The following is an 18,394-nucleotide window of genomic DNA, read 5'->3' as shown; positions in this document are numbered from 1 at the left end:
TTTGTACCATTTTGTATTATGATGTAGACACCTTCGGGTGATTGTAGCCATATGATTTTGACATCATTGTATCATGACACTTATGATTTTTGAGATATATATATGAGATGATTCATCTTTGTGGCAGCTATATGCATGTGTACCTATGTGATGAGATGTTTCATGATGTATGTTTCTATGTGATGCTTATGTTATGGATGCAAATATGTACATGATGAAATGCAATATTTTTGTTCTTTTATGTTTTTATATGTTATGTATGATGCAAATGTGAATGTATGAAATGCAGATGAATATGAGAATGCAAATGACTATTTACATGATGAGAATGTAAGATGTGCTAACATGTGTTGTGTTCAGGATGTGATGCAATTGTGATATATATATATATATATATATGTATGTATGAACTTTTAACATGTGGTAATGCAGGTACAACTACATGAGATGCAAATGCTTTTTGGTGTGTCATTATACTCAGTCATGTGATAGCGAGCTACATGGACTCAAGAAGGATGATGGAAGTTAATCAAGAAAGAGGGATGGAAGATAGAAGATATGAAAGTGAAAGAGCTTCTTGTGCGTTATCATCATTGAGCTTTATTATGGCAAAATAGGTTATGACCATCTAGGCATATGTGCGACCCAGAAAGTCATTGTACCTGTTTGCATGGAGATAAGACAGTCACAAACAAGAAATGCCCCAGTTCATACTAGACTCACAGTGTCCTCATATCCTTGGACAAGTCATAACATTACTAAGAGACAATCCACAGACAACAAAGAAAAATAGGTGACGATACCCCATCCTTGCCTTTCTAGTCAAAGACATCCTGGAGATAGAATCTCTAGTCAGAGACATCCCAAAAAAGCTAAAAGACATGTCACTAAAAAGATAAAATCAAAAGAAAACCAAGACTCGACACCAACATCCACTGTAGTCCTCAAGTTTAGTGTCTCTTATCACTTGTATAAGTCTATTTGATTGTGGTCACAATGTTTACTTTCACAAAAAGGATAGATAGCACTGAACCATATGTTGTCTGAGTCTGTTGAAAGGTTTGTTTTGTTGAAGCCCATTGCTACTGCTGTGTCTCATCTAAAATTGATTGAATCCATGCAACTGATACTTTATTGCGGAGAAGATGGAACTTTATTACGGATTGGCAATGCAAATGTTTCTTTATTGTGGATTGTGCGCGGATAGACTGAAGAAAACTGGAAGAAAATGTACTCCTCGAAACATGTGATGTTCTCAGTTCCACACCCATCACTAGACGTAGGATTTGCCTTAGCCACAGATAGGAGCTGATTTATTATGGATAGAAAGGGTGAAAAGGGGGTTATTATGAATGGCGAACCAATCTTAGGTAGATCAATAACAAGCCATGATGGGAATGGGTAAGTTTATTATGAATGGATAGGTTGTGAGTGTGTGCAAAAGTGAAAGATGAGATGGAATCCTAAAGGAGGGAGGAGCAATGTCTCTACACATGGTGCCGGTGACCTGGTTTTCACCATGGTACTTTCCCAGGGCACCACCAAAGTGGTTTTCACCATTGGACGAAATGTTTTTTTTGTTTTCCAATTTTTTTGTGTCACAAGGCGCTTGTTTGCCAGGTTTTCACCAAGTAACGATTTTTTATGTTTTATGAATTTTTTGTATTTTTGAATTTTTTGTATTTATTTATTTTTGTATTTTGAATTAGGATACTCTGAAGAGCTATGTGTAAAACCTACGAAGGTGCATGCTATTGATAGGATCCTCCAAAGGTTCACCCTCTGTAGTTGAGAGCTGATATGCACCAGATCCATATGTTGTTGTGATGATGTAAGGACCAAGCTAGTTCGGTTCGAACTTGCCCTTCTTCTCTCTGTCTTGCTGATTTTTAGGATTTTCTTTGAGAACCAAATCGCCTACCTCAAATGTGTGAGGCTTGACTTTATGATTGTAGCTGCGACTCATTCGTTGTTGATAAGCCTTGAGATGATTAAAAGCAGTTTGTCTTCGTTCATCCAATAGTTCAAGTTCTTGTAAGCGAGAGACCCTGTAGTCTTCATCACTGATAATGTTTTGCAAATAGACTCGTAAAGAGGCTAACTTGACCTCAATAGGCAAGATAGCTTCAGTGCAGTAGAGAAGTGAATAGGGTGTAGCTCTTGTAGGTGTGTGGACGCTTTTGTGGTAGGCCCAAAGTGCAGGATTAAGTTGGATATGCCAATTACGGCCAGCGTCGTCGACTGTCTTTTTTTAGATTTTAAGGATTGTTTTATTAGATGCCTCAGCTTGACCATTACCTTGGGCGTAATATGGTGTGGAGAAACGATGGGTAATATGGAAGCTGTCACAGAGTTCACGAATATCCTGATTTTTGAAGGGATGCCCGTTATTGGTGATGATGGAAATAGGAATATCGTATCGACAAATGATATAGTTGAGAATGAATGTAGCAATTTGTTTTCCAGTAACTTGTGTGAGAGGCATGGCTTTGATCCATTTTCTAAAATACTTTGTGGCAGTGATAATGAATTTATGACCGTTTTTGGAAGGAGGGTGAATCTTGCCTATGAGATCGAGTCCCCACTGACAAAAGGGCCAAGGAATCGCAATTGGTTGAAGTTCCTACGCTGGCGCATGGATGAGGTCTCCATGAAGTTGACACTACTTACATTTCTTAACAAACTGATATGAATCTTTTTCCATATTGGGCTAGTAATATCCAGTCCTGATGAGTTTCTTGGCTAAGGTAGGACCACTAGAATGTGGACCACATATCCCTTCATGTACTTCACGTAACGCAATTTGAGCTTCGTCGCTTTCTAAACATCTAAGAAGAGTGCCATGTAGACCTTGATAGTATAGGATATCGGCTAAAATGACATATCGAGAAGATTGGCGAATGAAAGTGAGACGTTGGTTATTGGATAGGTCAAGAGGAAGGATATTGTCACGAAGGTATGTGAAAATGTAACCATATAACTGAGACTCAGGACCGACAACACATATCATCTCAGTAGGAGTGATTTCATATAAAGGAACCAAAAGGTTATCTACCAAGAACTCATATCGGGTCTCATTCGATGGTAGATCAATTAGTGAAGCAATTGTAGCCATGGCATCTGCGACTCGATTCTGCTCTCTTGGTATCTGCTCAAAGTCTATCTTCGTGAAATGTTGTTTTAGAACATCCACCATTCTTTTGTAAGGCATTAATTTCTCATCCTTTGTTTGGTAGTCATCAGTTGCTTGACGAATTACAAGTTGAGAGTCCCCATAAACATGAAGTTCCTGGATCTTCCACTGAACTGCAATCCGTAATCCAGTTGTTAATGCCTCATATTCCGCTATGTTATTAGTGCAGAGAAAGGATAATCGATATGATTTCGGTATAGAATCCCCTTGAGGAGTTATGAAGAGGATGCCAGCTCTTGCCCCATGCTGTGTGTATGAGCCGTCAAAGTATAGCTACCAAGGTTTTGCATGTGACACTGTTAAAATCGATTCATCTGGAAATTCTGAAATTAGAGGAACATCATCTATCATGGGAGCATCTGCTAACTAATCTGTGATATCTTGTCCTTTTATTGCTTTTCTATCCACATATTCAATGTCGAATTCACTCAAGAGCATCACCCATTTGGCTAATCGCCCAGTAAGCGTTGCTTTATTGAGAAGGTATTTCAATGGATCGATTCTTGCAACCAACTTAGTTTTATTAGTTAGCATGTAATGTCATAATTTTTGCGAAGCAAAGACCACAGTGAGACACACACGCTCAATTGGTGTGTAGTTTAGCTCATATCCCACCAATGTGCAACTGATATAGTATACTACCTTTTCTTTGCCCTCGACAACTTGTTGTGCTAAGAGTGCCCCCAGTGTTGTTGAAGTAGTTGATATGTAGAGTAATAAAGGTTGATCTGGAACTGGTGGCATCAATACTGGTGGATTCAGAAGATAATCTTTAAGTGCCTGGAAAGCTTGTTGACAATTATCATCCCATTTGAATTTGATGTTTTTATGTAGCAAGTGCTGAAAAGGATTACATTTATCTGCAAGTTGTGCTATGAATCTTCGTATGGACTGAAGTCTCCCTTGCAAAGATCAAAGTTGACTGATATTTCTTGGTGGTTGCATCTCTAGGATGGCCTTGACTTTTGCTGGATCGGCTTCGATTCCTCTTTTTGAGACAATGAATCCCAGGAGCTTCCCGAAGGTTACTCCAAAGACACATTTCTTGGGATTTAATCTTACTTTATACTTTTCCAACCGATCAAAGATGACTGAAAGTATGTCCAAATGTGTATCTTTGTCTATTAATTTACCCAAGAGGTTGTCAACATAATCTTCCACAGTAACGTGCATGAGATCATGAAAGATAGTAGTCATGGCTCTTTGATATGTAGCGCCTGCATTTTTTAGCCCAAAGGGCATGACATTCCAGCAGAAGGTCCCCAAGGACAAGTAAATGTCATTTTGTGTTGATCCTCGGATGCGATTTTTATTTGATTGTAACCAGAGAATCCATCCATCAAAGATAACATCGGATGACCTACTGTGAGATCGACAATCAAGTCAGTATTTGGTAATGGAAAATCATCCTTAGGACGAGCTTTGTTGATGTCTCTGAAATCTATACATATTCTAATACTACTATCTAGTTTACTGACAGGCACTAAGTTGGAGATCCATTCGGGATAATCAATTGGGCGTATGAATCTGACATCCAATAATTTCTCAAGCTCTGCTTTGACTAATAATGCCACTTGTGGATGCATCTTTCTTAATTTTTGTTTCACTGGTTTTGCCCCCGGTTTAACTGTCAAATGATGCATTACCAAATCCGGATCCAATCCAGTCATATCAGCGTATGACCATGCAAAGTTGATTTGTCGTTCTGGTGCAGAAACTTATGAACTTTGACCTTTCTGACTCTATCAAAGATTGAGCCAGGAATATGTTGTGTGGAACTTCTTCTGTGCCAATGTTTGTTTTGATAGTCTCCTCTACCAACATGGATGACTTTTCCTCATATGATGCTGGGAGAATGTCGAGCCTTCCATCTTCGAGTGCCTCAGAGAGGTTTTCACCCTCAGATACGTCCTTTCTTTTTACTTTTTTGGGGTCAGACAGCGCCACAATGTGGTTTTCGCCATAAGACCCTTGATTTGTTTTTATTTTTATATTTTTGCGACTGGAAGGCCTGACACCCTCACCAAATATGTCATGCTGTTGAGTTCTATAATGTATCCCGCTTTATGGTCCCCAGGGGGAAGATCATCTCGTATGCCAAGATAGTCAATAAAAGCTTCATCATTTTGGAATGTGTCAAACTATGCAGGTCCTTCATGGTCCTAGTCAATAAGTTGGTGGTGAACAAGGGGAAGGCCTTTGATGTCTTCAAAGTTAGTGGGGCTAAGAGTGAAGATGCAGTTATATTCAGGTATGTCGAGATAGTTATCAAGGTCATCATTGGCACTCTCCTCATCAGTCTCGATCGTGAACGAATCCAAATTATCATTACTAGTAGTGCATTCTGGGACAGGTGTTCTCATTCTATGTGATTTTGACCTAGAACCTAGAGGCAAGGACTGTATGGGATCCTCTGGGGTTGTTTCTTGACCAACTTTGAATTTTCTATAAAATTCCTCTTCTTCTATGGGTTCACCTGGTTCTCGAAATGTCTCGGTGAGCTCATAGTCACTGGCAGATTTGTCTGAACCCCATTCCCATTCATTGGAGTCTGTGGAATAGTGATTTTCTTGTTGAATTTTGGCATCTTTGATTTGTAATGCTTCTTATGTCTTTTGAGTGTGGACCTTGGAAGTCACAAAACCAAGTCCCTTTGAGCGCTCCTTTTTGAATGTCAATTCAGGTTGTAAAGGTTCAATGATGCCTTCCTTTCTTAAGCCAAAAGGGCTTTTGCCATCATACCCAAATTTTTGTAGGATCTTGAACCCTTTGCCATACTTTTCACATGGTATGCTGATGTGATCTTGTATATCATTTTCAGGGTCTTTGTAAAGCATTTTGTATAAGTCTTCCTCTTCCATCTCACCCCATTTTTGGAAGATTGTAGGATCCCATTTAAGTGTAATGATAGCTACCCGCTTAGTAGGATGTGGTCGTCCATATTCTTTTGGTGAACTCATGACTTGTTGTAAGTACATCGTTTGATTCAAAGTGTATTCACCCATGCCCTTGTCCTAGAATTTGCCTTTAAGCTCACCTTGTTTTGATGTCGAAGGTTTTAATGATTTAGGATCAACATATGCAGAAGAAGGAACAACTTCCCTATTAATTGGAATGATCGTCTCAATTTTCGATCTCAAGTTATTGCAGTATATGAATGGATTAGGATCACCATTAACTGTTATTTCAACTCCATTGTGAGGAAACTTAATGCATTGGTGATATGTAGATGGGACTGCTCTCATTTCATGAATCCAAGGATGTCCTAGTAAGATATTGTATGTAAGATCAAGGTCTAGGACTTGAAAAACCACATCCTTTGTAACTACCCCAACTCTGAGAGGCAAGGTGACTATGCCCTTGGATGAACGCTCTTCATCATCATATGCCTTGATGGTAATTTTGTTTGTAGAATTCATAGCTTTATCAGAATATCCCAATTGTTTAATAGTGCTCAATGTACAAATGTTGAGACCAGCTCCTCCATCTATCAGGAATCGTTTTATTCGATGTTTGTGTATGAAGGCTTCAATGTGTAGAGGTGCATTATGTGGCTAACTTACAGAGGCATCGTCAGCTTCTGTGAATGTAAGAGAGTGTGGAATGGAAAGGTATCCCACCATGGCTTCAAACTGGTCCACATTCAAATCAGTAGGAACAGTAGTGTCTCTCAAGATTTTATCAAGAATGGCTTTATGTGCGGGGGATATGCGTAAGAGCTCAAGGATGGAGATAAGCGTGGGTGTCTTCCCTAATTGTTCTACAAGGTCATACTCAGGCTTGGTTGATGAGGAAGCGATGTTTTTAGCTGGAGCACCTTGAAAAGTGAATTTACCTCGACGAGTAGTGACATTACATTCAAAGGTAGGTTCAGAAGAAGATCCAATGCCTTTTAGGACAATCTTGGGTCTTTGGGTAGAATTCTCAGGTGTTTTGTCCTTGATGATAATGGTAGAGACATAATTATCCATTGAAATGTGATTGATAGTTGAATCATAGTTATAAGACGCTTTGGTATAGTTGGTTTGGTCGTCTATGGCTTTAGGTTTTCCCTTGTCATGCTTTGGGAATGGTTCCTTAAACATTTCATGCTCTTGATTGGATGAGTGTCCTTCAATTTCAATTTCACCTCTATCAATGAGATCTTGTATGATGTTTTTCAGTCGATGACAATTTCCTGTTTTATGTCCTTTGCTCTTGTGAAATTCGCAATACTCATCATCATTCCACCAATTTGGTTTGACCTTTGGTTCATATGGAGGAAAATCTGAAACTGTGATTACCTTGTTTGCCACTAGCTTCTTGAAAACTGACTCAAGTGGTTCTCCCAATGGAGTGTACTTCCTTCGTGACTTTGAAGTTGTTTGAGTATTCACTTGATTGTTTGTAGAGCTTGATCTAGAAAAAATGATTTTAGGTCACACTGTATCGACATCCACAACACCATCATTGACTGTGTTCTTGTTTTTATTCCAAAATCTTGGCTTATCTTTTCCTTTATAGTCATCTTTGTTTTCCTTGAATATCTTAATGACTCCTTGTTCAGTTAGGACCTTCTCTATTGCTAAGCCTTTTTCAATGACGTCCTTAAAAGTGGACAAACAAGCTTTTCTTAGGTCATAACCAATGTCTTTGTTAACATTTTGGGTGAACATCTCTACCATTTGTTTTTGTGGAATTTCACAAGAGCATCTGCTGGCTAGATTCCTCCATCTTTGTAAAAATGATGAAAAAGACTTTCCATCCCTTTGCTTGGTGTTGCACAAAGTAGTGACTGATATGTCTGTCTCTATGTTGTATGAGAAATGTTGGATAAATTCCTCTGCTAAGTCACCCCATGACTTAATTCCAGGTGGAACTTGGGAGAACCATTCCATAGCTTGATCACCTAAGCTTTGTGGGAATAATCTCATCAAATATGTCTCTTCTGCTGCTACTTCAATGCAAGCTACGAAAAACTGTCTTATGTGTGCCTTAGGATCCCCTTTTCCTCTGTACTTATCAAACTTAGGTGTCACAAAGTGTGTAGGAAATGGAGGCATTGGAATGCCTTTGTCAAACGGATAGGGACATATGTCTCTCATTGTGTACATTGGCTTCGGTGTATTTATGTCCTCCATTTTCTTTTGTAAATCCTTGATTTGCTATTCCAAATTGCTCTTAGGTGGAGATCGACTTCTTGGACCATACCCCATGCCTGAACCACCTAGTGGAGGAGCATGTTGCATATACGGATGATATTGATCATACACATGTTCATATGGAGGAGGTCTATACTAATGCTGCATATATGGACCACTTGGTATAGAGTCATGTTAAGGAATGGAATATCTGCTTTGTCCATGTATACCATACTCTATAGGAATGTCATGAGTTTGTTCTAGTGTGTCACCCCCAAATTTGACGTGGGGTTTCCTTGTGTCCAAATTTGGAGCATGCCTATGGATATCCAATTGCTTTGGTAGTTGATCCTTAGAATTGGCATGTGATTGAGTGTATTTTTCTGTATAAGACTTCCATGATGGTCTGCGAAGATGAGTATCATATGCTTGACCATGTGTGTATGGGACCTCTGGTTTTTGAAACAAAGATGATGGTGATTCAGGCATCATATGTGGTCCTTTATTGCCTCCACTATTAGGCCTCCTTTGATCCATGTTGGAGTGAGATTGTTGCAAAGGTCGATTTTCCATTATTTGTGACATGTCAAAATCATGAGGGATGTTGGCTCCACTATGTGCCATCACTTGTAAGAAATATTGTCTATCTCTCTTCATTATTTCCTCAACCAATCTATTGAAACGAGGATCCATAATGGTGTCTTCCACTTCTGCTTAATGTATGAAAAAGTTGTCCATACTGTCATTGTGTGTATCATTTTTGTTTATAGTGTCCATGTTCTCAACATTTGGAATGTTTCTATAGGCATCCATGTCAAGTAATGTAGTATGATCAGAATTGAAAAAGATATCATTGTCATATTCATAGGAACTCATGTTTGCGGACTATTGAGCCTCTTTAGTTTCTCTCCTAGATTTTTGGGAAGGGGTTTCAACCATGAACTAGGTATTGACCAAGAGGTGTGAGACTAGATGGAAAATGGAAAGAGTATGGAAGACCAAGAGTTGGATGGAATGTAAATGAATCTGAGGTTTACTTGCAATGTCCAAAGTGTAAGACCAAGTATGTATGTAGTAGAGTAGGCGTGACTTCCAAAGAGATGATAGTTTCTCTTGATGAGGTAAGTTGACCTTGACTCTAAGTAAGACCAAATGAGACCCAAAGGTGATAGACCTTGATGAGGGACCACTTAGCAAAATGTTGTTGTATGTAGTGTGTTGACAAAATATGATGAGGACAAGCAAGTGACCTTTTGACTCAATTTAGACAAATGTGAATGTAATGTAAGGTGTAAAGCAATGATGGACTTTGTGAGACCCAAAGACAGGTTGAATGCTAGATGAAAAACCCCAGAGAGATAACCTAAGAAGCTCAATAAGTCTGAAACTGACTGTTCTTGTTTGCTGAATTATGAAAGTATTCAATCTTGAACACAGACGTGCCTGTATACTTCACAGACATGCTTAAAGGACATAGCTGCTATTCTGTCAGACACAGACACGCTTAAATGATACAGACGTGGTTCTGTCAGACACAGATGCATTTTTGAGATGTTGTAAATGCAATGCTGCTCAAAAGACACAGACACGTTTTTGCCCTTCACAGACGCGGTTATATGACACAGACGCGTTTCTGCAAACTTTGTGCAATTTTTCCAATCTGTGAAGTTGCTTGTTGTGACCAAATCTGAATGTTTGACTATTTTTCATGACAAGAGGATACAGTGTTGATGAGGACTTAATGTTTGCAAGTGTTTAGACTCCAAAATGACTCCAAAAAAGTGTGTTGTTTGATGTAAAATTGTTTCGCATACACTTGAAGACACAAAAGATACAATGTTTTGATGTTTGGTCTTGAATGTTTGATTGTTCAAAATAAGTCAAACACAATTCTTATGGCTGGCCAAGACAATAGTTGTTGATCCCACATGGAGTTTCCCCCGAGACTACGTTATTCAGAGTGGATACTTAGATGCTTGACCCCACTGGCTCCACCCTCGACACTCACTTCTTAGGGAAGCCAAGCATCAGTCCCCACGAAAACTCCTCGTGGTGAACTTTGTATCTCTACTAAGAACCGTATGTGTGTGGGCCGCTACTAGAGGTCCGACCTCCTGCCCCAACAACTAGAAGGATTTTGGCTTCTAAAACAAAAAGGTTCTAGTAAGGGCATCTGCTCGTGTGGCCATACATGCGGCACTTTCAGCTCTGTAAATACAGAAGACTCCCAGCCGGTAGGGGTTACACCCTACAACTGATCAAATAAATTTGATCAAACGGGTTTATGGGGAGACATAGTGTCGGTATGAACTAATCAACACACGTTATCCATAGTTTTCACCATGAATACAGTTATTTATAGTGGTTTGGAAGAAGATGGCTTTTCTTTTGCTACCACTTGGGTCGTTCTCTCCTCACTAGTAGTCCTAATGACCACACCGGGAGACAAGCCCTCTAAAGATTAAACAAAAAGAGCCTATTGCTCAAGACACAAAAGACAATGGTTCAATTTTAGTGCACCAATTGAAGTGTTTGCTAATCTATGAAAACAAGGCACACAATGAAAGATCAAAAACCTTTGCCAAGGTCCTGCAACAAAGATCTATTAGTAGTTTGGATTGTTTGAAATAATCACCCCTTCCTGCAAGCACACAAGTTAGGTAAATTTTAGATCCAAAAGACTTTGTGAAATAGGGGCCTTCAACAAAATGATTTTACTTTCAAGACAAGCTGCACCAATTTTGTTAGCTAGATTAAAAGATGTTAGCTCAAAATAAACCAAATCTGAAATCTGAATGACGCAAAACCAAATCAAAGAAACCCAAAATGTAACAAATTGACACAGACGCTATTATCAGAAACACAAACGCTATACAATTTCGCAGACGCGCTTAAAGCCGACACAGACGTGGTTCCAGAACATAGACGCGGCTCCTGGACGCAGACGCGCCTGAAAACTCCACAGACGCGACTAGGGAACACAGACGCGACTTTCAGAATTTGCAGAAAAATAAAATACTATCGAAGACGCAGACGCAATTCCAAATGTCACAGACGCAACAAAAAATAAAAAATGTGATCCAAAAGTACGCAGACGCGAAAATATCAAAATGTTCTCGGAAATGTCAAATCTGCAACTTCAAAACACAAAATCTACAACAAAAGATGTTAAATGCAAAAGGGACAAGAGTCCCACCGGGCGTGCCAAAATGTATACGGTGAAAATGGATAACAACAATTTTGAAAGACTAAATGAATTCAACCACAAAACCCTAGCCTAACAACAACAAAGATCCACCATAACATATGAAGATTACCTAAGACAATGCAGATCAAATGAAATCACAAAGATTATACCATCACATGTCCAATAGGGTTTGGATTTCCATTCTTCTTATCTCCATTGATCTTGCTTGATATATTTGCTCTCAGATTTTATGTATGCACAAGAGCTCAACAAAGAATGGAAATGTGGTTGCAAGTAGGATCGCATATGAAAGTGCAAAAGGCGTAGTGTAGTCGAGTGCGCAATTGAGTTAGGGTCTGATAATGAAGGAAGCATCTCCTTATATAGAAGACACTATATGAAATGGAGGGATAAGATTGAGAGGTGTAAAAGATAAATGGTCGGCTATGATTAGAGGGTAGGTAAAGAAAATAAGAAAATAATGAAAGGGTAGGTAGTGTAGGAATTAAGAGATGAATGACATGTGTCATGGGTGGAAAAGGTTAATGAATTAATTAAATAAATAAAGATTTATTTAATTAATAGAGGAAGTGGGATCACTTAAATAAATAAGATATTTATTTAATTTAGAAAAAAGGATAATTTAAATAAATAAAGGTATTTATTTAAATGAGAAATAAGGGTAGAAGAGGATAAATGAATTAATTAAATAAATAAAGATTTATTTAATTAATATAAGAATTAGGCTTAGATAATTAAATAAATAAAAATATTTATTTAATTAGACATGACAATTTTAGGTGTCTACAAAAACAAAAGGACAAAAAGAGACCTCGGGACTCCGGAGTTCCGAGGTAAAGGAACAAAAAAAAGAAAAAGGACAAAGCAAAAGCGAGCAAAAATAGGGGACCCATATTGTAACACAAGGAAACTAATGGGGAATGGATATGCAAGGCATAACAATACCTTCAACTTGAGATGTGAAAGATAAAATGCCTCCAACTTCAATACTTGCTTGTCTCATTGCAGAAATTTTATGCATTTGTTACCTTTGTGCCACCAAATCCTTCTCTCTTACCTTGAGTGGATGTTTCATGTTCATTTTCAATTGGAAACAATGATGTCTTCTTCTATGGTGTTCGATTTCCTACTTTCATGGAGTAGCCTCGTTCCTTCTCTTTTCTTCATATTCTTATCTTCAAAATCATCAAATGTTTAATTCTTTGGTCATTTCCTTATAGTAATGATGAATTCTATATGTATCATGAATAAGACAGATATTAGTTTTTTCATGTTACAATAGAGGAAAGTAATCTTATACACAAATCCAAGACTAATCCTAAAACTGTCATTATAGCCTTCAAAACTACTTTTGACACCTTTTTAAAATCATTAAAATTACTTATACTTTGACTATCATATGTTAAAACATGTTTAATAGCCATGGGACAATCATAATAACCAATGATTGAAGTGACTAAATGATTATGAAACTAATTTTTTTTAGTTTTTTATGGTAGTCCAACCTAAATATAGAGAGGTGGTGTCATTAGGACATAAAAAATGAGAAAAATGAAGCAAAAAGGACTACCATAGGTCTCTTAGGACTATCATAAGCCTCTTAGGACTATCTAAATATGTCTTGTAGAAATGTCATAGGTCTCTTAGGATTGCCATACATTTCTTAGGAATATCATAGGTCTCTTAAGACTATCATAGGTCTCTTTGGATAGCCATAGGTCTCTTAAGATCGTCATAGGTCTCTTAGAATTGCCACAAGTCTCTTAGGACTATCAGAGGTCTCTTAGGACTGGTATAAGTCTCCTAGGCTATCATAAGATGCAAGAAATTATAGGAGACACTTTTTAATCTAAGCATGCAAGAATAGAATCATGTAACAATATTACTATAAAGAATGCATTGTGTAACAATCATGTGAATATAGCAAAAGATAAACATGATATGCACGTGAACTTCATATAGCATCAATGGTTGCAATATCATCCCCGACATGGGAAAATAATGGTTATGTGGCCTTCAATACTCATGAACACTCATGTTAGTATAATTGCATAGCAATGTATGACAATGTGTAAAAGTAAACATGATACTATTGGCAGCAGGGCAACAACAATGCAAGAAAACTGAGGGGCGGGGGGGGGGGGGTTGAATCAATTTTCACCAAACTCAAACAAATTAACCTCAACTTTAGATCTAATCAAGAACAAAAATAGTAAAGATAAGCACCACATCAACAACACACAACACATGGATTTTTGAAGTGGAAAACCCGATCAAGGGAAAAACCACGATGGGAACCTACCCACAATATGATGATACTCTACGAATGCACATGCATTCAGACACACTTCTTAGAGCTCACTACTCAAAAATAAGAAGGGCTACAACCTTGGGAAGACTCATTTCCTTACAAAGATCGGACAACAATCCAGATTACATGACTAAAAGAATAGCATATCCAAATGCCTGATTACAGTTCTGGATAAGCACACTGTCTGCACAACAACACTTCTATGCTCTTCTCCACTATCAAAAGATAAATTCTCTTGTTCGCACATACAATACCCTTACATATCATAGATCCAGCCTCAGACACTCGCATACACTCAACTAACATGATTACAATACTTATTTATACAAATCATCAACCTTAACCTTAAGGTCGGCTCAACAAATAAGACCTAATTACAAAATTACATCATACAATACATATATCCATAACTAGACCAATAAAATGCTGGCAAGGACATAGCATGGATCCAAATAAAATCCCCGAACATGCAACACCATCGAATAATTCACCAAGATCATCCACAACATGCTAAACCATCAAATATGTCGCATAACACAAAGAATACCACCAAACCAATAAAATATTCAATAATGTGCACTGCGATCAACACAGACCACCAAAACTTGTAGAACATGATCAGATAACATCAACAAGCAACATAAATTCCATCGCAATAACCGCAACAACTCAGATAACAAGATTCATCATTATTCCATCACCGAAGCTCAAGAACACTGACTTACAAACTAAAAGATACGCTTGTGAAGTTACAAATTATCATGAACCATCCGATCAAAGGACACACATGAACATCTCAAACACTCTCCAAAATCCAAAAGTCAAGATATAATCATTTTGGATAAATACAATCCAAAAATCACAACTCTGCAACACTGAACCAACAGAAAAACCAACCATCACACCAGATCACATAACTCAGCCAAATTATCACATAGCATCATGAAACTCATACTGAGTCAACTAGAGATAAGTATCTCAAAACCCATTACTCTGCATTAGCACGTCTGCAACAAATCACCCAAACAACTCTCTGCAACAAACCAATTCTCTGCAACATAGGAATATGTTGACATCAATGACAACAACACATTCCAACAACTCTAATATCCAACAGATACTTAAAAAATAGAATAACATGTCTATGAAGCTGCAATTAGTAAAGAGGATGCATGATTATTTTGAATGGTAAGTATTGATGCCCCCCATTGTGATAAAGAGAGAATACATTATGCCCCCATTTTGATAAAAGGGAAGGCATGATCTCCCTAATGCGATAAAATGAAATATGTGACATCCCAATGTGATAAAATAGATGGTGTGATGCTTCCCAATATGTTAACGTGGTCACTTAGGACATGAATGAATTGGGTGAATGCAACAATATAAGAAGTAATTATGAAAGATTAGATCAAATAAGAGACCTTATTTGGGTAAAGATAATCTAGTAAGTTTCAAACGTGTGTAAAAATCAAGTATTCATGATGCCCCTAATGTGAAGATATGGAAATGTTGTCTCAAATGTAAAAAGTGGAATGCATGATGCCCCATAATGCAACTCAAAATATGTGTTGATGTAATTTCATATTCAATGTGTAATGATGTCCATATAGATAAGAAAGAATTTAGACAGAAGTAATATGAGTCGATTTGATACCAAAGCAAATGTATAGTTGAATATTGCTAGGGGGAATAATAGTACAATGAAGAGCTCATGAGTGGCAGGGAAGGCATGATGCACCAAATATAAAGATATAGCATTAAAGGCCTAGGTTGTGACTAGAAATAAAATATGACACCCTTGATACATATATGAGCATAATATGTGAGAAGGTAAGGAATACTATCTCCAACCTAATGTGGGAGCTTTTGAAGTGTGATTTATCAATGCGGGCTTGATATGTAAGATTTAAAATCATGGTATGGCAATATAGGATCATATGCACACTAAAAAGAACAAAGTAAGATTAATAAGTGACTTTAGGAATATGAGATAGCAATGTGACATATTTTCACTTGTGTCAACATGGACCAATTAAGGTGTCTTCGTATCATTCACATATTAGCTAGTAACATGGCTACATAAACACAAAGGCAAGAAAAAGAATGCAAAAAGAATTAAAAACTGAAAAGGACTACAATTAAACAATGGTTATGTGTTTTAGCTTAACAATTGGGTTGCAATGAAGTGGATTAATACTATGATATGTAGCATATGAACTATGTTGACAATGTGGTATGCAAAAAAGGTAGAAAGATAAAAAGAACATACCTTAAACTTTAATATTTGATTTCACTAATTGCACAATTATGTCTAGTTTATTTTTGACTTCACAACACTCCAAAATTTGAGATTTTGTGAACTTCCTATGTATTCAATGTTTAGTTCTATATCGATCTAATACAATTAGTAAAACTTATAAAAACTACAATTTTATATTATCAAATTCAAACAAAAAACATGATAATTAACATTATAATGCTAGGAACATGAAAATATGGTTCATAAAATCAAATTCGGCCTAAAAACATGCAATTTACTTCTACATTGACAAAACAAAAAAGGTGGTGGAATATGTAAACAATGATTGATATTTTGTCAACACAATGAAAAAACACTTATTTATCAAATAAAGCTCAAATTGGAAAAAAAATAATAAGAGCATGCAAGTCCTAATCACGAGGTCCACAAGCTATTTTATTATTTTTTGTGATTCCAAGAAATGAGAGCACATTATAATGTGGTCTTGTAATGATACCCATTAACAATTCTAATAGGGAGAGAAGGAAGAGTTAGAGATTGAGACAAAGAGAGATAGAGAGGAAGGGAGGGAAGGAGGGAGGAGGGAGGGAGGGAGAGAGAGAGAAAGAGGAAAATACATTGAGAGAAACAAAGATAAAGAGTGAATGAGATAGTAAGGTAGGTAGAGAAAATTAGAGACATAGAGAAAGGAGGGAGACAAAGAGTGTAAGTGTGTGTGTGTGTGTGTGTGTGTGAGAGAGAGAGAGAGAGAGAGAGAGAGAGAGAGAGAGAGAGAGAGAGAGAGAGAGAGAGAGAGAGAGAGAGAGAGAGAGAGAACTACAAAGGGAATGAGGGAGGGAGAGGTAGGTAAAGAGAGAGAGAGAGAGAGAGAGAGAGAGAGAGAGAGAGAGAGAGAGAGAGAGAGAGAGAGAGAGAGAGAGAGAGTTACTTGATAGATATAAGTAGAGAGATATGTGATGTAGAAAGTAGAGAGAGAGAGAGAGAGAGAGAGATTGGATAATTCACATAATTATGAGTATATTATAGCACAAGTGCACTATATATGTGTTCATGTTATTGTCTACTTAAAATTTCCAACCCTTAGGGTTGGATTTTCTTTGGGCATCCAACCAAAGGGTTGGACTGACATTTCAATGCCCACATGCATGTTTTTTGCAATTTCTCAAAAAATGATGTAATCTTAAGCATGTTATCCATCAAGTTTGCACATATTTCAATGTCGAGTTAAAATATACCATAATAACATTAAGTTATCTCTTAGCTTTTTAAGCATGTTTTTCTTTTCACATTTTGAATATGTTAAGGCTTTGATCTTTAATTTTGTTTTCTAGTGTCTCCATTTTTTGTCAAAAACTTACTTATGATATTTTTCACTTCGATTTTTACTTGTTCCAAAAAATCTAAAATAAGTTTTAATCTTAGAAACTACATTCAATTCTATACACAATTTTAAAAAATAATTTTTGATTAGTTTTTAAAAAATAAGGGTTTGCACACTCAATTTTTTGGTTTTTAGGATGTGTCCACTTTGAAAATTGGTAAAAAATCATATATTCATTAAAAAGTAACAGAAAAATCAAGCCTAAACTACATGGTGTCAGCTAATTTTTCATAGAAGTGATTTTTTAAATATTAAAAAACTAGCATTTTAGGGGGACCACACTAAAGACTATGTTATTCTTTTTTGACAAAAAATAAGACCACTTTGTGTGTTCCCCTATTTGAACCTCGTAATCTCCACCATTTAAAAAATAGTACTTTATAAAGTAAATTTAAAGCACTACGACTCTTGTTCTTGTTGGGTCTTAAAATTTTGGGCATAACTATCTTCAATTTTTCATTCAAGATCAACCTTGTTTTATTTAAAGAAAAGTGGCAACTTAAGACCCCTTTTTAGTTCCCCATTTCTATGCACTTACCCAAAAAAGCACGTAAGTTAAGGAGATAGACGATAAGTTAAGTAGATGAGTGTTAGAAATAACAAAATAACAAATGTGTTCAAACTCTAGATAAGTTAAGGAGATTAGTGTGATAAATTAATTGAGACAAATTAACTAAGATTGTAAATAAACTTGTGCTAAAATGAAATTGAGAGGGACTAAGGCTAGTTATTTTGAACATAAATTTTTTAATTGTGGCTCATAATCACTTAAAAAGCAATGTATTAGAAGTAAATCAGTAAAATTTAAACAAGGTGATGAGAGCTATTTATGTCCCAAGCTATGCCACATTTTAGCCTTTCCCATATGGCTTCAGTAATATTTTAATATTCTATTTTTATATCATTCCATACCATTTT

The sequence above is a fragment of the Cryptomeria japonica genome, chromosome 9, assembly GCF_030272615.1.
Source record: "Cryptomeria japonica chromosome 9, Sugi_1.0, whole genome shotgun sequence".
Lineage (NCBI taxonomy): Eukaryota > Viridiplantae > Streptophyta > Pinopsida > Cupressales > Cupressaceae > Cryptomeria > Cryptomeria japonica.
The sequence above is the reverse complement of the archived record's forward strand: the minus strand, read 5'-3'. Positions refer to the sequence as shown.